The 22,188-nt window shown below is 41.3% G+C and overlaps 1 protein-coding gene and 1 long non-coding RNA gene across 5 annotated transcripts in view; one reads left to right on the top strand and one right to left on the bottom strand.

The window, feature by feature from the left end:
* BMP2 (bone morphogenetic protein 2) overlaps nt 1-22,188 on the top strand; it is a 237,776-nt gene that overhangs the window by 167,759 nt on the left and 47,829 nt on the right. The gene's annotated exons all lie outside the window — the stretch shown is intronic.
* Nucleotides 16,819-20,799, bottom strand: LOC149918857 (uncharacterized). The gene is made up of 3 exons (XR_016463986.1): nt 20,124-20,799; nt 17,639-17,740; nt 16,819-17,539 (listed from the first exon to the last, which is right to left on the bottom strand). It is a non-coding gene; the product is annotated as an uncharacterized LOC149918857 (long non-coding RNA).

Here is a 22,188-nt window from a genome sequence, read left to right as displayed (position 1 = left end):
AAAAGCTGCCATAGTACCTGGCTTTAAACTTCTTAAAGCTTTTTAAAACCTGTCTTCTATTTGGACTGATCTTCTGTGGCCTCCTCCCTTAAAGATGATAGATATATGACATTTGAAATGTAATTTGCTTAAGGAGTTTGGCTTAGATGAACACCAAAGAACAAAATCCAGCTCCATGGAACATTGCAAAGGCATGCAAAAATGTCTTTCTGCATGGTTGGAATATTTCAATATTTTGAACAATCAGTTTCTTCAGGAGGAAAAGGATCCTTTTCATGCAGAATGAGCATTTTTCAGAAGAATTGTGTTACGAAAAATACCATTCTTCATCAGAACATCTGTGATTCATTTTCAGACCACTATTTATAATGATAGCTAATTTGATTCATATTTTCCTCTTTTTCTTCACAAGTCATATGTGAAAAGATGGTGATTTTCACATATGGCTTTACATTTCATCCATGCTTGTCAAACAGTCTTTGCCTATAGATCATTAACAGCTAGTTTGTTGAAAAGACTCAAGATCCAAAATTTGATTGGTGTTGAGTTGCTGTGACTTGATATAGAGGGTGAGATTTTCAAAATAATTGGTTGATGATCTACCTTTACTGCTGCTGAACTCAGAATATGTGGGAAGGAAGATGTGACTTCCTTTGGAGAGATATTTCTTCCAGCAAAATATTAAATGATTGGAGCTGTTCAGAGAGGTAATAGCATGGCATTATAGGGATTTTTTTTTTTTTTAAAGGAACTCAACTCCAAACTGACTTAAGGAAAGAAATGCTGAATTCTCTAGAGAAGAATGGCTGAGTGTACTCGGCATTCTTGAAAATCTGGGCATTTCTTGGAGGTGTCAGCCAGAAAACTGGTTGCATGTGAGAATGTATCCTCGAAATGGTGAACTGTTTCAAAATCAGTCTTTTTGGTGCTTATTGCTTATTACAGTATTTGGAAGACTAGGATTTTCCAAAAGTGTCTGTAGCACTTAGAATCATAAAAGGACAAGTTTAACTGGAAATTGATAGATAATGAATTGAGGAATGGTTATGTAAGTACAGTTTAGAGATGTAAATATCTGTAAACATCCGGCACTAAGGTACCTTTGAAATTAGTACCTTAGGTGTTTTGGGAGAGAACAAGTGCCATAGACTTTTCGTGGAGGAATTGTAGGTACTTGTAGAATAGTATACACAGCTGCCAAAGTTCTTAAGTTTTCTTGGACGTGTCCAGACCAACCTGTAAGTGCTGAGAGAGAAGGACAGGACTTTCCCATCCGGCCTTGCCAAAATGAGGGAAGTTGTCTATCTCTCATGGACCCATTAATCCTCTCCTAGAAATAAAGGGTAGCTCCATTGTCATTTGAAATCAAAGCAAACTGGTAAGAAAACCAGAAAAGGTCTGGTGCAGTTTAGTCTCCCATGACATTCTTTAAGTTTCAAGGTTGCACTCTGAAAACAGTTTTCCACCTTTGAGGTGATGTTGATCACTAGGCTACGGAATCATTCTGAGCTTCTTCTCAGCTGCAGTCAATCTTTCAATATTTTACACAAAACAAAGACACTACAGCAAGAAAAACAAGACAAGACCCAGTGGGGACTCTTGCAGCCAGGGGTAAAATGTTGTCTTTAAACAGGAGAATCCACATTGGAATCTTTGGTAGATGATGCAGTTTGAATGGTTGAAGGGACAACAACTTGGTACTGCTAAGCTGGGTCCAGGGAGGCTACACTAAACACGTGATAGATATGATGAAGTTGATGTGACTTTGTGGTGTACCAAACTGATCTAGGGGGCAGTCTCACTGGATTTCTGAGTCAGCCTAGGATTTGGGCACAGGATTGGAACTGAGCTACTCGCTTCTGCCAAGGCACATATGGTACCTTCCCGCTGGGTAGGTTCACTCCTGGGGGCTTCCCCACTGAAAATTAGGTGGTGGCAAAATTAGAATCTATGAATTTCAGTCTGACTTGTAGAATTAAGTCATATTTCAGAAGAGAGTTTTGGTCTGAACTTTTCTTGAAAATAGGACTTTAACTCTTAAGTCAGTAAAGAGCTTTTAAAAGCCTTACCTCTTGTCCTTTTAAAAATCTCAGCCTTGATCCTTACCACCAGTAATATACAGCGTGAATGAAATTACCCTGGTATGTTTCCTGGCATTACTTGCTTATTCAGAAAGTCTGAGTATCTAGTCTTCTCTGTATCTGAATTCTTCTTTTCTTGTCTCCAAACCATCAAAACCATCTGGGGCAAATGTGGTTTAATTCTGTGCAGACCTTTGGGGTGGGGTTTTCTTTCTTTTTTTTTTTTTTTCTTTCTTTTTCTTTTCAGCCATCAGATCTGAGGCATTTGGCTTACAGCCCAGAGCAAAGAAAGAGAAATAAGGAGAGAGAGAGAGTGTGACTGAAGTGGGGAAAACAGAGAGAGAGATGAGCATAGAGAGTTGAAGGACAGAAAGTTGGCTACTGTGGAGGTGGAGGAGTAGCAGCCATGAAAGAGTAGAGGTTGTGATGACACAGACTGAAGGTCATATTCCATCCTGAAACTTGGTAGAGGAGAAGGGAAAGTCTGCAGCAGGTTCTGGTGAGGTCTGATGTTACTGTGAAGAAGTAATTGAACAGTGAGATGCTATCTCTTCTTGTATTGCTGTGAGGACAGCACAGGGCAGATTGAAAAAAATGAGGTAGAAATGAGTGAGAGAGACACAGGAAGAGAAAGGAAGAATGGGCCAGTCTAGGAAAAAGGAATGTGCTGCTTGGATGAATGAGGAAAGATAAAATAACAGAGAGAGAGGGGAAAGGGTCAGAGCATTTTCCTAGTTCAAGTGGAACATGATTTACTTAATGCTACAACCTTTTTCATATAGAGGAAGAAAACTCAGCAATATTTGCAGAGAAACCAGATGGAATCACTGATTTTTATGGCTGATTCCTTTCCTTGCACAGGGTGTTGTAAGACAGGGATTTGATATATCTAGTTTTTAATTTAGCTGTTGTATTTTGTGGCCTTTTGTAGCATAAAAGGGTAGGCTGCCAGGCCTGATTGCGGTCTAGAAGGGGAATAGATCGTGGGGTAGTTAGGGCTGAGAAGAAAAGGGAAAGTCTGTCCTATAGCCTTTATGACCTGAATGTGATGGGAAAGATTAGGGCTGATGGATATTTCCATAGCACAAAGTGCGGGTGTGTTCTTAATTTGGATTTGCTAACCTGAGCTAGATAATTCAGATTAAATCAGATAAACCAAAGCAATTTGAGAGCCCTCACTGTTATTTTAACCCGAATTGGCCTGCCCCAATTAAAAGCACATACTTGTAGATTTGCTGTGTGCTGGGGAGCTGTACCCATGTTCTTACTGGCTCTGAGAAGCATAGTCATGGAATGGCTTGGGTTGGAAGGGACCCCAATAATCATCAAGTTCCAACTCCCTTGCCACAGCCAGGGCCACCAACCAATCCCTGCACAGTCTCCATTGGTGGCCTAGGCTTTGGCTTTGCCATGAGCCCCGAGCTCTTGTATAGCTGTGCTGGCCAGGAGCAGATAGAGCAGGATTTCTTGCTTGCCTTGCCCAGCACTAAGCAGGAGCCTGGCAGAGACAGGGACTGAGTGGAGACCTCTTGAACTGCAGCCCAGCACGTGGGATTGGTTCAGAACAACATTTAATATTGGGTTTCTGCTGAGATTACTCAAAATTATGAACACTGAATTTCTTTCCCAGGAGCATTCTTCAATACTGATTTAAAACGTACCGTTTCCACAAATATTCCTGCCAGAAAATTAATTTGTTAAAGTATTCTTTGAAAGCAAATATGGAAAGAAGGCTGGCACACAGCTGAAGCAAATTAATGTAAGAATTCAAATGGATATTAAATCTCTATTGCAGTAGTACATTCCTCTCTAATTATGACTCTGGGTGAGTAGATGAATCTGTAAAGTCTCTCCTGGAAGGTGTACATAGAGCAATCAGGGTGATAACAGCTTTGCAGATCGAAGTGGGTGGATGACTTGAGCAGTATGCTAATGACATCTGGAGCCTTCGTTGTCCTAGAGACAAATTCCTATCTGGTTCAGATCAATAGTGGGGCAAGCATTATTGCTTGTGGAGAAGCTCTTTAACACGAAGACATCCAGAGGCTGTGATATTGTCAGGAGCTGCTGGCCACAGGCCTGCTAGCTCCAGGAGTAGCCCAGGGCAGGAAGCCAAACCCAAGCAGACAGACTGAGCAATCACATCACAGCTGAAATACTGCAGGGATAGGAATGGTGAGGGAGAGGTCACCCATTCAGACTCCAGACTTCTGTTGGTGGCTTCTATTTACAGCTGGAGACTCTTCTAGGTACCAGAAACAGAAGATTTTGGTCTGAATGAAGGATTTTGAGATGTACTGGTTTATGATACACAGGACATGTAAGGGTCTGTATGCTGTAGAGAAGCTGGCCTCCCATACCTGGTGCAGTAGAGTGATGTTAGCTCCCAGTAGCTGGGTGCTGGTGCTGCATTCCCAGCCTTCTGTCCAGTGCTCATAGCCAGCTGTGTGATGCACTTTATAAGGAAAGTTGCTCCCACTATCTTTTGATTTTTATTTTTTGCCTGTTGCTCCTTTGATATTCATACGAATGATCTTTCGTATTATGTGAATAGCAAGTTCTGACTTATCTTCCCGTGGCTGTTATTTTTACTTCAGCCACTCTTCTCGATTCTCTACTTGACCCACCCTTTTCTCCTTTCCCCTTTCCCCTTATTTTATGCCAGTAGATGGTAGTATTCAGTAAGTTCTTTGAGTGCCAATATAACTTCTTCTGTCACTAGCTGGCAGTCCAGATCAGTAGCAGGTAGAGCTGTTAGTATGTGCAGGAATTTGTTTGTGGCTGCACTGGTGGTGATCTACATGAGCAAGATATGCAAGTTCTGTTTGAGTTGCTCTTTATTTTCTTTCTTGTAAGGCAAATGCAAGAGCTGCCTGGTTGACAAAGAGTCCTATACATCACCAGATTGTTTGCTGTGGTGTATGCAATTGAGGAGAACCCAAAACAACCAAATCCTGTACACATTTCTGTGGGGTTACTCAGTCAGCTGACAGAGGCTGCTATTGGCTTTGTAGCCTGCTTTCTGACAAAAATAAGGGCTAGAAATGAGGAAACATATATCTGAACCAGATTTATCACTGATGAAACAGTAGGGCTCAGGTCTGCATATCTAATACATGATAACAGGAATAGAAAAGCTCAGCCACCTTTAGAAATCACAGAAGAATTGAAGCTTCATCCCTATTTAGGGGCAGGATTTGCACAAGATTTTGGCTGAGGGTTTTCCTCTTATCATGGGTAGTGTAACAGGGCTGTAAGTGCCTTACATTAGTGAAGAAGCTTAACCCAGTACCATAACTCCCTGCTTTGGAGTAAAGGTGCAGAAAGCATTTTCTTCCACATCTTCATTTTGTATGCTTTATTATTTCATGTGACATCCATATTCTTCTGTACCACCACTGTGGTGCTTATAAGACTCAGTGGGAAAGTTCTACAGAAGAAGTGTGAAAATGGATGGGAAATGAGCTCCATGTGCTTTCTAGATGCTGTCAGAGTTCCTGTTCTGCTCCATGGTACCTCCTGAGGAGTGTAACTAGCACTGGCCAAAGCCTTTTTTGACAAAAAAAGAAAAAAATGCTTTGGATGTGAAACTCTCCTTGCTTTGCTTAACATCTCCTTGTAATTTTTGCTTTTTGTACCTACTTTGCAGGTTGTTTTTTTCCATCCCAAACTCCTTTTGAGTATTCTCAGTTGAGAACAGAGCTTACTCCATCCCTGAGACTGGAATTTGGACTCCTTTCCTATGGAGAGATTACCTTCAGCAGCAGATCTGAGAACAATTTGCTTGTTTGGATTTGAGGTCATCTTTAGTAACCAGAAAATATGAACTAAACTGTTGAGGTGTGATGCCTTGATAGGCTTCTGGCTGGAAAATCACTGATTTGATTGTGTGGAAAAAGCTGGCAGAAATCTGAAGTGGTGTGTGGTTTTGGGTGTCTATTTTAAGAGATTTTGCAGGCCTCTGGTATTCAAAAGGTGCTGAGTATTTTCTTTTTACAACAAGTTGTTTTAAATGTTTTTACCTGAGAAACGAAGACTTTTCTGATCTGAAGTAGGAGTCACTTTAGAAACTTTAAATATTTAAACCTTAGAGAGACCTTGTGTCTCACTGCAAGAATTCTGCTGTGTTTTCAGTGTTCCAACCTGTCACTGAAAATACACTTATCTCTTTTTAGTATCATACCTGTGCAAAGTATCTTGTCCCAGGAACTGTCTTCTTTCTTTCTTTTTTTTTTTTTCCTCCCAGTTGCAGCACACTATTGTTTCTTGTTCTAGCAAGGAGTGTTTCATAGCCAACATGTCTCCTTCCCGTTCTTTCTCCCCTTTGTCATTCCCTGGGGCTTTACCAGCCCAGTTGATAAACCTTCATCAACATAATGCAGATTACCTCATCCTAAGATAAGAACTCAATACACAATTACAATTCTATTTCTAAATAACAGTGGGCCAGGCTGCAATGCCTTCACTCTTCCTAAATAGACTCCGCAGTTCAGTGCTGGAGTGGCTTGAAATCAAAATGCCATTCCATGTGGGTAAGAATATCTGGATTGAGTCCTGGAGTCAAGACCAATGGATTTTAATACAGTATTACTTTTTCAGCACTTCACATCTCTAATTTTCATCTAGTTCTCATGGATATAGTCCAAAGGTTGCTGGTCTGTATCTAAAGTCCTTTGATTCTCTGTAAAAAGCATGTTCTCTGGGATGAATGGTACCCACCTCCCTTGAACGTTAGCAGTGTTAATAACATTGCTTTGTGTCTGCATATATTAGCAGTAAGGCTGATTTAAAGATTACTTTTTCATATGAGAAAATGTTGAAAAATCCTTCATTGTAGATTTTTTAAATGTGTATTTTATCCAACTTTTTAATCATGAGGGAGGGTTTCAAGAACAAAAGCAAGAACTAATGTGAACAGAAATTTCGACATCTGAAATAATGTTTTTTGTTTTTTTTTTTTAAACTAAAGATACAGTGTTTAGTTTGGGATTTTTATTGAAATCGAGTTTTCAGTGAAAATTCCAAAATGTTGTCAACAGTTGAATTGCATTGGTTGAAGAAGCCACCATCCTTGCCCACTTGTAATCAGCAGCGCTGGAAAGATTGGTGGCTTCTGCAGAAGTCCCCTTTCATAAATGGAAAGATGTTATTGGCTCTGGACTTGCTCTTGTTCGAGTAGCTGTGGTCAACATTGCTGCTGCTTTATCAAATGATTCTGCTGAGGACAAACCTTCCTCAATGTGGGGTTGAAATTGCCAGTAGTGCTTTATGACATTGATGGAGCTGAGTCAAGTTTGTCATTGTTGCATACGTGAGATTGATTTCCCCCAAAGAATTTCAGGACAACTGCAAAACGTTTCACAAATGACAAATCTAGTCTCCTTTGGATGAGGCAGCTGTAGCATGAGTAGGACCCATTTCTAACTTCATGTGCCCACTGACATGCTGCTGTTCACCCTGCTGGAAGCAGCAGAGCCTTTTGTGGAAGCATGTGCGTCAGACATTGGTCCTCTCCCTTGTTCCCTCTGCAGGCTTAAGAAAGATTGCTCCTGTACAAAGGAGTCCATGTGAATAATGTCACTGGCGGATTTCTAATGAGCTGTTAATTTTAGGATTCCTGGCTAATTGCCATGTAGACACATGATTGACTTTAATAAGCACAGCTCACTTCAGCCACTAGAACTGTAATCTAGCATTACTAACCCAAAGCACTAAGAAATCATGAGTCAAGCTTCTCAAATCATACCACTGGTTAAAAATGATGAGATTTTGTAAATAATGCCTTCTGGGGTTTTATTTGACTGGTAATTGCTCAGGTTCATGTTTCTGTATTTCATTTGCTGCAGCTGTGAGAATTAGAATTCTACTGTTCTGCTTTTTCTAGTGGCAGCACCCCGTAGATTGTCACACCAATGCCTGCACTTTATATAATGTAAATAACACTGGCATAGAGACTTCTGTCTTCTGGCCCCTCAAATTTTATTCCAAAACATGAACGTGATTTTGCCCTGAAAACTTTAAAGACAAACATCTCAGATAATTTGGAAGAGACTTGATTTAGACATTTCCAGGCTATGGAGCTGGCGATTCCGTATCATTTTAATTTGGTTCACATGGGATGAGATAGAGATTATGATCTAGGAAATTATATAATCTTATTGGTCCTGTGTAAGTATCATCAATGTTAAATGTGCCAATAAAGCCTGTCACGCTTTTTAAAATAATGTGCCAGATACCAGCACTTACAGCCAGATCCCACTCTTACTGAAGGCAATGAGGAAAACAAGAATCCTCACAGGGCACAAATTTGCATCCAACTTCGCTGTGAGATAATTGGCTGCATATCTACGAATATATGTTAGATGAGTAACTAAGCAATCTGTGTTAAGAAGATACTTGCTATTTTATTATATTCTCTCTTAGAGCCCATCCCTGTAAAATTTCTGTCACTTCTTAGACCACATAAATAGAGGCTTTGACTGAGAGAGGAGTGCAGAAAGGATTTCTTGATAGGCTTGGAGGTTTTCCTGAGGATGAGCACATCTGTGTGTGAGCGCATCCTGCAGTGAGTGCATTATGAATCACACATGTTTCTATTCAAGGGGCTGACTTTGTCCCAAAGGGTGTCTGAATAGGCTTGATCTTCATAATATTCTGAGCTCATCAAATGTGGGTTCTGGTGACTGTCAGATGAGGAACAGCAAGTGTTGACGTCTGTGGGAGAACATCCTGTGAGATAACAGACACTACAGTGGTACTCCTAAAAGGGATTTTTTACTTTCTTTGATGCTTGAATGAAAGATTTCCTTTTGAGAAAGTATCATTACTTGTTATTTAGAAAAGGCTGTGTTGGAATGGTGCTCCCATCAAGTCCCAGCTTTCCTGGTTGTGTGCCTTAGCACAACGTGAAGAGCCTGCATATAGCAAAGGAAGCTGCAAGCTCTCTTTCCAGTTTGAGCAAGGCAACAGAGAAAGGTACTTAGCTTCTCCTGATTTATTGGTGAAATACCAGCTTATGAAGATCCCCAGACTTGCTCTGGGAACTTCTTTGGTAACCAAAGATATTCAGGTGGCTTCTTTTATATTCCAGAACTCTCCAGGTAGGTGTGAAGTGTAAAACAGACTGATGCTGAAGAGAGATTCACTCCAGCTTCCCTTTCATCTGAAGCTGGTAAGGAACTTCCTTTGAAAAGGTTTTTACTAGAAGGAATGAGTCTCTCTCAAGGATCAGTGCCACCACGGGGAAAGGAAATGGTTCACAAGTGCAGTGCCTCTCACATCTCCTTTGCTTCATTCCCAACTAGAAATTCTACTGTGCTTCAGTACCTGAAGTATTTTTTCTTAGGGAGCTTCAGGAGCTTTGAACTGAAGTAGATAGTGGTTAGATGGTGGATTTCATACCCCAAATCCATTGGACCTGTGTGTAAAAAAAATGCCTGTTTTGCTACCACATCTGAGAATGGCAGCAGATGTAAATTTTGGGTCAAAAGCTTTTTACAGAGAAGTGAAGTAGGAATGCTTTCTCTCAATTCAGCCCTCCGAGAAAGCTCTGACATCCCATCAAAACACATTGCGCTTTTGAAGACAAGACTTCTGATTGTTTCATAGGTCTGTCTTACCTGAGGTTTCTTTTGCCTTTTGTGGAAAAATCCCTGCCCTATCAGTAGGACTTTACTGAATTTAAAAACAAGGGAAATGTTTTTGTTTCTTTGAACCTTTTGGCAGAAGATATTTCTCACTTTCCTTCTAGCTGTGTCCAGAATCTCATCTGCACTTCTCAGGTGTTATCCATATCTAATCTGAACAGGCACAAAGAGATACTTGCAGCTGTCACACCAGCAGATGTGGAACAAACTCAGAGCAAGTCACTGGTGGGGGAAGGGAGGGTAAGACTTAATTTTAAGCTGGCTGGGAGAGGCACTGTCATTATGTTCTGTGTGCATTAAATGCAAACATGGAACAGGTTCAAGACTGTGGCCGATGCTCTTAGGTGTGACAGCAGTACAAATGAAATAATAATATCAAGTAATCTCGGTTAGTTATTAACCCTGCAATAAATGCCTGTTCTAGTTGCCAGGTAGGAGCACTCAGGGACCTCAGCTAAAATTGGCACCCTATTGTGCTAAGCATACGAAGACACCTAATTAAAGGCAGTCTTCTTCAATAAAGTGTTTTTTGTATAGATGGGCAAGACAGATAAAGGATGGAAGTAAAAAAGCGTAATTATCCCTGTTTCACAGATGGGGAGCTGAGGAACTCTGGTCTCACAGGGATTCTGCCTTGGCTGTTTCAGTGCTGTGCAGGAGGCATACTGTGGGTTAGCTGAGGCTTACACCGTAGCCCAGTACGTCAGCCACAAGACCTCCTTCCTCAGCAGAAAGATGTGATGAATCTCTTGTTGATTAAATAGAATGCTCAATTTACTTTTTCCTTTTTCCTCTTAAAAGCAAAACAAAACAAAGAACTCCCTGAACATTTTGGTTTTTCTCATCCTCTCAGAGTGTTAGTCATCATTTAAAATACACACAATGATTAAAATGAGTCTGATCATGTTCAGGTACAATATTTCAGGGAGGCTACTTGGTATGACTTGCATGAGGACATGAAATGCCAGAAGGACCAGTGCAATCAGCAGCAAACTTCTCTGCCAAACAGAGTGGGTGGGGCCATGTGCCATATACAAGGGATTAATAAATGTTAACTATAATTTGCTGCCTGGTTATATTTGACCTCTGTGGGCTGGCACATGGACTGATTTATTGCATCTATGCTATCTTAATTACTAAGGACACAGCTGAGAGCTTTTCAAAATTAAAGGTGACATATTTACCTCAATTACTTAAATGTGGAGGCTCAAACACATGCAGTTGTATTTTTCTAGCAAGAGAATATGTGATTCATATGGCCAGTTACCTTTGTTTGTGGTTCTCTCTGATACCGGCCTTCAGGTATGTGCAGATGCAGGCACTTGACCCTGGCTCACATGGGATATGTTTACCAAGACTTAGCAAACTTTTCTTTTCCCCACTGCTGGTCCTACTTAAAAATGTTGCTCTTCTGGGTCTCAGTTGGAGCTGGAAGGCAAAATGAGGAGAGTCTCTGAAAGGTTGTTCCGAGTGTTTTTCTAGCCCAGCTGGACACAGGTATTACTTGAGTCCTCATGAGAAGGATTATTCCAACAAAATGTTCACCCTGGCTTCATGAACTAAGAGACACAAACAAGTTTTAAGTAAGTATCCAAACTTGTGCTCACTTAGCCAAACTCAGACACTGAAGCTTTTGATGCAGCACTACTAACGCGTACATTGTTGGACAAGTGAGAATGTATGACACTAAGCAGTTATGTGGCAGGTCAGCAGGAATTCACAAGTGCTTGGATTTAATTTTTTCATCGTTCTCATTTTGGAAATGTGTCTAAATAAGGAAGTCTAGCTTTAGAAGAGCTGTTTTTTGTTTGTTTGTTTGTTTGTTTTTTACCAGCTATAGCCCTGTCTTGACTTTTGCAAATTTAAGCAAAGATAATGAAAAGTAGCTTGCAATTTGGAGTTGTCTGTCTGGGACTTGAGACTTGCCCAAAGGGTATAGCTTCCAGGAGCCCCTTGAGTATACTTTTTTTTATTAGCCCCTGTAAACTGTAGCATCTGAATTATTCTTGTCCTTCTCTTATTTATTATTGCATTTCTGTGTACAGATCAGGTACTCAGCTGTATTTATGGATCTGAATGTGAAGACGCTCCATCTGCGCGTAGGTGCAGAATCATGTACTAATGGGCCTTGTTCTTACTTCACATTAGTTATGCTTGTACATGACTTGGCTGCAGCTGGTGGCATTTTTCCTGATGTCAGATAGCATTGCACTGCACTGCAGTGATTTTCAGCATCTGGTCCTGGGACCCCAAGCATCAGAAGGTGTAAAGTCACTCTAAAGATGTCCACATCTCTTCTGTAAGTGAAAACAAGCTGTCAAACCTGAACTGGCATAAGAAAGGTGGTAATTTAATTTCTGCAAATCTCCATGGTGGCTTATTTTGCACTTGTTCCTTGTTCATTACTTTATGGATTTAAAATACGTAATGTAAATAGTAATTTCATACAAAAGTGTTTCTCTCCCTTTAACTTGTTCACTTGTTGAAAAGCAGCTAAAATAAATTCAGGCTATTCCAGTCCTAAGTCCAACTTCTCTTTCAGACCTTTGGGAGGAGAGGGTGACATTGGAATGTCACAATTTTTCTGAGCTGCTAACAAATCTTGGGCTGAAATGGAACAAAGCAGGCAGGCAGCAGACAAGGAGGACTGCAAAATGCCAGCCTGCCAGCCTCATTGCTTCCTGCACAGCTGTGGTGTACTTCGGACAGGACAACAGGGACAGAGGAACGAGTCCCTGGTCACCAATTGTGCCTCTGCGTTTTAACTAGGAGCTGTGATTGCAGTGCAGGTAGTCAAATAACAACCAGCTTTAATCTTCACAGGGCTTGTCCAGCCTGCCCAGGATGTGACATGCATATGCAAGAGCTGCTGTCTGAACACTGTGTTTCCACTGTGTAAGATATCCAAACTAGCTAAATTGAAGCTGGTCAATATGTTGTCCTGCCTTTAGCTGCAAGGCGGACAAAGTCCTGGATGCAAATTAAGATGTTGTAAGCTATCTTGCGCAATAGTTTTCCATCCGGAGTTACTACAGAGATGTTTCTGGTTCTGCACAAACTCCAGGTCCCATCTCTCTTGCAGCTGTGCAAATAGACATCAGAACCAGCTCTGAAGGACTTACAGGATGTCTCTCTGTACAGGCAGAGATGGATCTGAAAATGAAATGGTTTCTTAATGGTTACATCAGAAGGCCAAGATGATCTGGAAGCATAGACCAAATCCTCAGTCCAGACCCTTAATAATAGCAAATGTTTTTTCCTAGATTTTTCACTGATTGTGAGGGTCTGTTTATAGATCTGTGTTACAAAAAGTTGTTAAATATGGAAGACCCAATCGTGGAGAAGAGAAAAACAGAAGAAAAGCGAAAAACAGAAGAAAAGCAAAAAACATCTGAAACATGAGACAACAGAGCATAGAAAACCCAAGTGTTGAGGTGTAAATACAGATATGCCTGGAATAGAGAAGTGTGTCTGTAGTTGCAAAATACCAAAGGAAGGGAAGCGTAAGGAACACAAAGCTTTCAAACAGACCCCTGTAACAAGTCAGAACTAACCCTTGGAGCAAGACTGAAGGGAAATCGGCACCACAGAAACCCAGAGCCAGTTAATAAAGAGTCATCTAATTAAATCATGAGTCCAATGGCAGCCGAGTCCCATTTCAAATCATAACTCTGCTGAAATCAGTGGCAAAACTCCCAGTGATGTCAGTAAAGAAACTCTCAGCATCTGTAGCAATCTCTCCTGGTTCTTCTCAGGAGATGTGGGACTCTGCACGGTACTGCAGTCTGCATGAAAAGCAAAGGGCAGTAACAGATACACTGGATGTATACAGAGACTGTATCTGATCCATACATGGCTTTTTGACAAGGTGCATTTCTTCTGAAGAGTGCTCACTTGCTTTCTGTGGGAAATGCCATTGTCCTGTCAAAAAATGAAACTCCTAAAACAGCGGTAAGTTTTCAGCTGAAGTAGATGACCTGACTGAAAAATATCCATCTCAGCGACCTGACCCATGGAATCAAAGGGAGGCGTGATTTCATTTCCAATGGGACACCACCTCAAGTCACAATACTAAGGAATTGGCTGAAATACTGTAGTGATGTTTTACTTCCACGTCACATTTTTCAGCACAAACCCCTGTTCTGTTTTGTGAGCGGGGCAGAAGCCGAACTCAGAGGCCCACTTGGACAAAACCCTGTTTGTCCAGCTGCTACACAGGAAAAATCAGCTTCTTCCAAGGATAAGCCAGCATCTTGCAGCCTCTCAGATGGTGCGCTGTCACCTCTCCAAAGGTAACAGCACCCCAGGCTGAGGCTCTGGATGTGAGAATTGGCCCTGGGACCACCTGTTGTAGTCAGTAGAGGGGGACAGAGAGCCACTCTAAGAAAGCAGTGTGTTTTACAGCTTTGTTAGCAGTTGGATAAGAAATTGAGAATTGTGGTGCCAGTGGGTCTTTGGCATAGGGTCTGCATTTTGTTCTGTGTTTTTACAGTGACTGATCTGCTGAAGTGTCGGTCTGTGAGCAGAGCCCCCGTATGCTTTGGTATTACAGATGGAGAATAATAGTTCAACAAAGGAGCATTGTTAGATATATCTAACTTAAAATAAAGGTTGGTTTTGCAAAGCAAATTCAACGTCGCAGCAAGCAGCACTTTTCATTTTATCTGCTGGTGAAAAGAATATGCTTAAGGGCCCGTCTCCAAAGGGAAAATATGTTCTCACTTAATTGCACCTTTTCTGGCAGAGGGAGAGTGTATTATTATTATTATTAATTATTATTATTATTGTTAGACATATTAGAAAGAGCTATATACTGCAATATCCTGCATTGCAACCACATTGATTAGTGCTAACTGAGAATCTGGTATAATATTAACACGAGGTGCAGAGGACTCGTTTGGCTTGTCCTGTTTGTTACTTAATTACACATGTTTAAAGTCAGAGGCACAGTACCTGTAGATTCCCAGCACCTCCTGTTAAGCTGAGGCAGGAGCTGTAGTACATGAGAGCAGTAACCAAATCCTGCAAGCATGTTTACATTTTGAACTTACCAAATCTTCCCAAGTGGAATGCAGGGTCCGGTTTCAGCCAAGGAACTGTTAGCAGTGAGTGAGAGTTAATGGATCAATCTGCTGTCTCTTGTCAGTGCTTTTACTGTTGACTTCTGGAATGTGTTTGATGAAAAGAAAGCAACTTCTTGAGACAGAAGATACAGATGTAGCATGTTAAGGTTGGGACCTACATGAACAATAAAGCAATGTTATCAGTGTTTCGCTTCCCCAGTGCTGCTTGCCAAAACTGACAATAGAACAGCAGCAAAGCATTTCTTTTTTTAACTATTTGCTCTGATTCTTTTTGGCGGCAGTCAGATGCAGTGCTGGCACTGCAAATGCAGGATGCCAGATATTTCAGCGATAGCATGTTGCACAGCCCCCTGCTGCCTTTCTGAAAAGCTGCATTAAAATGGAATTTGCTGAATTGTTTGTCCAACCCAAGCCTGCTTGCTCCCAGTGCTTTACATGCTGCATGTCCACCAGCAAAGTTCCTGGGCGCGGTGCAGATCCGACTGGCCATAGTAATTCTCCCAGTACCCTTCCAGGCCGGCCCTCAGCCGAATTGCAGTGTGTTCTGAGGTGTGTGGGCTATACTACCCAGCAGCATGCCGTGCTGTGTGGTGATACCCAGGCTGTGTGCGTGCTGCACAGATACACAGTGGTGAGAGCTATCCCTGAGCAAATTATGTTGCACTCGTGGGCAGCACCAGGAGCTTGCCCTTCTCCTGAAACTAGGCTGCTCAGTTAGCTCTGCCACGCCTGGCCTGGTACTATGGATACTTGTGCTCTGTAGACATAACTACAGAGGCTAAAACCCCGATCCATGGAGGTATTTAGGCTTTTAACTCTCCTTGAAATGAACAGGAGTTAAAAGCCTAAATACCTTTGGGGATTTGGGCCTAAGTGGCTTATGGAAAGCCCGTGGCACAGCAGAGACTCAGATATTCTGACTCGGAGGCTAGCAGCTCCGATATGAAATCATTCTTCCTCTCTACATCTGGTAGCAGTTTTCATTCACGTTTCCCAGCTAGGGCCATCAAAAATATGCCCATGCTTAGGACAGGAGGTGAAGAATAATTTAGGTAATTGAAGCTACAGCAGGAATGTGGTTCTGTCAGAGGGCTGCAGCCTGACCTGGAATTTAACCAGACAAGTAGGGCTTGGGGAAACTGCGAGCCAGCTCTCGCCTTTCAGGTGCACTGCAGGCAGTTAGTTTCTCTGCTAGAAGTGGGGTAAACAGTTGAGCTTATGTGTGTGCTGAAAAGGAAGCCATATTGCTGAGAATGAAAGCAGGAGGCTTGCCAAACACTTGCCTTGTTATCCGCATGACTGTTTATCAGTTATAACTAGAGCTGAGCCAATAATTCTTAATGGGTAACTCATATGATGAATATCTCCCCCCACTGTAATGCTATGTTTGAATGGTTTGTGAACCAGCCATTACTTTCAAATATTTATTTACTAGTCACAATTATTTGTTTAATACTGTGAATAATTCATGGTTTGTGGAATGTTTTCAGGCAGTTCTCTGAAAGTAGCCAATATTCAGGCTATTTTGATTGGGCAGAGAAGTAAATGTCGCCTTTTTCTGATTACACCAGTGTTAGCTGAGGATAACTTGAAGTCAAAAGGCTGGGTCCATCTCTGATGTAATTTGGCATAGCTCCATTTTTTTTTTCAGTTGACTTCAAATGACTAGTGTTAATTCACACCATCTTACTAGATGGTCCTGAAAAGAAGAATTGTATGAGGCAAGAATGACTCTCATCATATTGTCCCAAAACTGGCTAAATGTACTATATTTTACAGTCACATTTTCTTCATGCAAATTCTAGTATAAATTCAAAATTTGCTTTCTAAATATTATTAAATATTAATATCTTGGTTGCCTTGTTAATGAGTAGCTTTGTGATTGGGCTCACAAAGTGGCAGTTTTTGCAGAAATAGACTGAGTTCAATTTAAATTTGCAGGGCGAGGGGAAAACTGTTTTAAGGACAAATCTGTGGCTTGTGTTAAGCTTTACCTGGGAACCATCCATGTTCAGTGTGCGAGACTTTTCATTTCCACTGTTACTCTTACCATTACAAAACCTTGCCTTTATAAGTCTCACTGACGTCAGTGAAGCTTTGCCACGTTTATTTGCTTTATCAGATTTCCAGTCCTTAAAGCTGTTTTAGAAGACATTTCTTACTGTGTTCTCTGTGGTACCCTACTGATGATGGGAAAATCAGAGCAAGGGGCTGTTGAGCTGTGTCTCTGATTCTTGACCAGTCACCTGCAGTCTCCAAGGGTTTTTCTATGCCAAGACAATTTCACTGGAATATCTCAGACCTTGTCTGTGTCCTGTATCTGTCTCTTTCTGCCCCAGTTCCCTTTATTACAATTACAAATTGTGAGTAGTGCTTACTCCAAGAGCACAAGGGAGCTGTTGGTCCCAAGAAGATTTCAAGATGATTTCCATTTCTGGATCTCCAGATGCCAGGCTTGCACTCCCAACATTGCTTCAGATTTCCTAGCTGAATCTCTAAACGTCCTTAATGTTCCTCCATAGGAACCTCTGTAGGTCTTCCAGCCATGCAGCAAAAACTTAAGTTCTGTCATTTAGGTAGTCCTAAAATGTGGCTGTGGACTTCGGTTCAGGATCCTTGTGTTCATAGCAGACTGATTATTGACAACACTTTATAAGGAACTCTTGGGATTTTTGTTCTTGTCTTGTTCTTGCTTTGTGGTATTTCTGCTCTATTTATGATACAGCCCCTAGAAATACAAAAGCAGAAGGGAAAAACACATTTCAGAAAGATCTGTTGTCTTTCTTTGCTGAAGTAGCACAACCTATTTGAATGGTAAAGAGCCTACCTCAGACTAAATGTCCAGGTGCATATCGTTGCTCATGACATGTCATTTACTAATGAGTGAATCCAAACAAGCAGACTGAACATCCATCTGCCCTCTGGCTGCCTATAAAAATCAGAAAAAATAACAAAGTGATGTGAATCAGGATCTTTCTTTAGCAGCTGGGCACGAAAAGGAACCTAGAATACAACAGCTTTTGCTGCTGAGTACCAAACATCATCTCAACAATCCTGCAACCAACCAGGGGAGCAAATCAGTTTCATAAACCTTACTAGATTAGGGTTGGCTGATAAATACTTTTCATGTCTCAGATTTCATGTTTATGGATATCAATGAAAGTTTCTGATGTGAAATCTATATACGTTTGGTTTTTTGACTGTGCAAAGTTAAGTGTGGTTCTCATAAAGGTATAGCTACTGAACTTTCTTTAATTACAAACAAATGCAGGGGGTTGATGGATATTACCATGCTGTTGGTCTCTTCTGTTGACTGAGCATTACTGAACAGCCTTCTGAAAAAACAGTGATGTCTTTGTACTGCAGGCTGCAGTTTGCTAAGAACACACCTGATTACACCAAGCCCTTTTTAAGCAGAGCCCTGCACAGTGTCAAAGGAAAATGCTTTATTGTAATGGTAAGGAAGAACAGATGCATAAAAGAAAGGTCAAAGAAGAACAGAACCAAATGACCTGCTAAAACAGAATGTCTGTGGGGATTTTTAGCAGAAAACCTCTTTGACTTCCAACCACTGTGGTGATGCAACTGTCAATCATAAAGAACTGCTGCACCCTGAAGATATGATGCCTTTCTGTGTGAAGTCCTTCTAACCACCAGTTCAAAGGCAGTAGTTCTCCTTCAGTCGTATACTGTCATTACAACTGCATCCTGGACTGTGATGCGGGACTTGGTCTTGCAAACACTAGGTTTCCGATTTATATTTATGTTTGTGTGACTCTTACTTCCTGAAGCACGGTCCTCTGAGACTCAGGCTTGTAAAATTGTCCCTATTGACAGAGGGAGTGATGAAGAGCACACACACATGCGTCCCACAGAGCTGGCTGCCCAAGTGTAGGTACACTCACAGGGAACTGGAGTGCTACTCATTGGAAGAAAAACCTGAGCAGAATGGAAATGTATGAAGTGTGGGTGTCATTCTTTGGTACCAATTGTTTCTTTCTACATGTTTGTTCCTATTGTTTAGCAGTACTTGCTGATGCACTCGCTGCTCTTGTTGATGCAAGTGCATCGGTGTCATCAGAGATGCCCCAAGTCCCTTCTCAGTGCACTGATCCTTCTTTCCCCACACTGGGATGTGCCACTTGGGATGTTTTTTTTACGTCACTTTAAGACTGGGAAATCAGTTTTACTTCAGTATGACCGCCCTGCCCATAGACAAGTGGTGATTTCTGCATATAAATACTTTGCCAAGGAACAAATGTGTCACATCTGGAAGCACAAAACCTAGACCTCTTGTCCCAGTGCAAAGCTGTGAGGTGTGTAAGGGGCAAAGGGTGAATTTCTTTGTTTTGCCTTGTTGGATAGTATCTGATCGCATCTCATGATAGTCCCCTTCCCCTTACTTGCACTCATGTAATTACTAAACATTGCTGCCATTGCTGCTTTTTCGTGCTGCCTCTGGAGGCTGACACTGTTGAAGCATGTAGGTTAGCTCTCCTATTGACCCTCTGGGGGAAAGATAGGAAGAATCACTGAAATTAAATGTAGGTGGGGTAGCAATTATAATTATGTTGGATCATAACTTCCACTGATCTAATTAATGCCACCTAGGTTGTGGCTTGTGCAACTACCTTGATTTATTGGTTATCTTCACAGTAGGCAAGAGGTTCTTAGAATGACGTTTTTGCACAAGGCCTGTGGCTCTGATATGTGGTGTGATAGAAGTGGTATTTGATGAACATCAAGTAGTATAGTTACAGTACGTGTAACAGTTTGAAAGATGCCTGTTCTGTGATGCTCTGTAGAGGCACTGTAAGTCGGTCATCCATGCAGGATTAATGATGTAGTCTGTACAGCCCAGTGAATTTGTTTCTAGCCAGAATCCCTTCGTGCTTCTCTCAAAATTACACTTTCCTACTGAATCTGGTATAGCAAGCTCTAGGTGTTCCCAGCATTAAGTGACACTAAAAGATGACTCTCTCTCCTAAGTTCCAGTTTATGTATTTATTTTATTACTCAGGATATGTCTGGATTTTACAGCTGAGTATGTTAGGAATTTAGTTACAAGTTGAAACCACTTTATAATGCGTGGCTATAAAGATCAAAGGTTGCAAAACCAACTCTGGAGAGCCAGGTCCTGCTCTTCCAAGGCTCATCAATCATGACTTAGTTCTGGCCCATCTCACATAATTTTACACTGTGTGCTGTCATTTGGACAAATGTTTACCCATAGCAGTAGACCAGAGACTCCCACAACTTTTATGCTAAGTATTGCCATCAGTTCCTGACAGCACTTCTCTTTTCCTATTTACCTTGTATCTCTTTTCCTTCCTTAGGGTTTTTTTTCTTCTTTGGTTCACAGCTGATAATTTTCAGTACTGGTGGCGTGCTGGGAGATCTTCTTTCTGCCAGGTGGGCAAAGATCTTTCTTGATTTCCCCTGGACATCTGCTGGAGACCACAATATTCATACTTGTTGAAGTTCTATAACCCTCTGCCAGCCCACCAAGCAGAAATAAGGCAGGAGAAACCAAAATAAAAGCTTTTTCCAGTGAGTCTGACCATATGCTCCTGTCAGCCTGGTCAGTCAAGTAAGAGGCGAGGTGAACTGCTGTCAGTTTGCTCCATGACACTGAGCAAGTCCCTTTGTTTTTGTTTTCCCATCTTTCTCCTTCAATTGTGAGCCCCTCAGGGAAGGGGCAGCCTTTTGAATAATTGGGCAGCTGTGAACCATGGTCACTGGAGGCTTCTTGGTGCACTGCAGTAAGAAAAAAAATGATTGTTATGCAATGAATCGTCCCAGCTTTGTCTGGAAAAGCTGGAATGCACATTATGAATTTTCTTGTGAAAGATTCCCCAGTGGAGGTATAAGAACTGGTAGATACTGGGATCTCTTGCAGTTCTGGCTTATTAGGTCTTCCAAATGAATTTTACCTCGCTATATTCGATCTGTCGAAGAGAAGATTCATTTTGTCTCAGGGAAAGTGTTTTATGCAATCTGAAACAAATTGTTTCATGATTATTTTTGACACATTTAGATTTATTTATTTTAAATAATCAAGTGGATTTAAATGAACTCTCTAATTGGAGGAATTCAAACTTGTCTCCAGAAATGTTTAAATCAAATATGAAAATGAGCATCTGTGTATTAAATTTAGCATCAAAATCTAACATCTGTTAACTTCAGTTTTTAGTTTACCTACTTTGATGACAGAGCTTGAGGAAGTCAGCACTATAAAATCTGTTGATTGGTATTTCTGAGGTCTGGAATAGTTTTGATCTGAAGTTTTCACTCTCTTCTGTTCCTGGACAAACTTCTTGTGGTACTGCAAGGTGTGTGTTGAGTTCTTAGTTAATTATCGTGTATGTTACAGGGCTGGAAATGAGAATTAACGTGAACAGCTTTTCAAATAACTAATTTGTTTTCTTTCTAAGACGTCTATTTTTGTAGATCTATCTTCAGTTTTCTCACTCTTGGCTGCCCATTGCTTGTAAGCATTGCTATAAAGAATAGTGGTGAATTTGACTGGTGTGTCATCGTGTCTGGCTGTGTCCCAGGTGGAGGGTCAGATATGCTTTTGCCAATGAAGAGGCTGATTTTTAGAAATGATTGGTGCTTGGCTTTTTTAATGTCTTTTCTTTGGATATCTTGAAGAAACTCAATACAAAAAACTGAGCCTTATGTTTACAAGCTACTTGAGAAAAGAGTTGTAAGCAGAACTGTTTGCTGTTCTGCTTCATACTTTGAGGGCACAAGAAAGTTGTGAAAAGAGAAATAGCAAAAAAATGGAACGTGGAAGTAAGGCTGTATCATTGTTTTAAAGAAACATTTTAATGCAAATGAATGTAACAGTTAAAATAAAGTACATGTTATCTTGTCTTTGACTTTTGTAACTGTTGGGGTGTGACAGGATTCAAACTTTTCACAGCATGCTAAAAATATTTCTTAACATAAAGTTACTTTGACTAGCTAATATAATTACTCACAGGGGTTCCACTTTGTCCTGTACTTTGTCTTATTAATGTATTTACTGCTAGTGGGAGCTGAGGCTGATGGTGGTACCAGGATTCAGTGTTCCTCACCACTGCTGCTCAGCCCTGGAGAGTCTGATGGAGGTTTGTACAGGAGGAGGTTACAGCGGGCTCTCCTCAAGGCTGGGAGCAAGCAGAGCTCCAGGGGTGGGGTCCAGCCAGGCAGAGGTAGGGTTTGAGCCCCTCTGCCTGGGTTTCTGCCTGGGGCCAGCAGGGATTTTGGTTATGGTCTGGCTGATCTGGCTGAAGGTTAGGTTGCGTAACGTGGGGGATTTGTAGGGATGGTGGGATTTGTAAAGATGCTTAGCTAAATGCCCTGAAACTTGTGGGTGGGCAAATTTAGGCA

Source organism: Phasianus colchicus, chromosome 2 (assembly GCF_987193195.1).
Source record: "Phasianus colchicus chromosome 2, bPhaCol1.hap1.1, whole genome shotgun sequence".
Taxonomy (NCBI): Eukaryota; Metazoa; Chordata; class Aves; order Galliformes; family Phasianidae; genus Phasianus; species Phasianus colchicus.
Note: the sequence above shows the minus strand (reverse complement) of the source record. Positions and strands in the feature narration are given on the sequence as shown.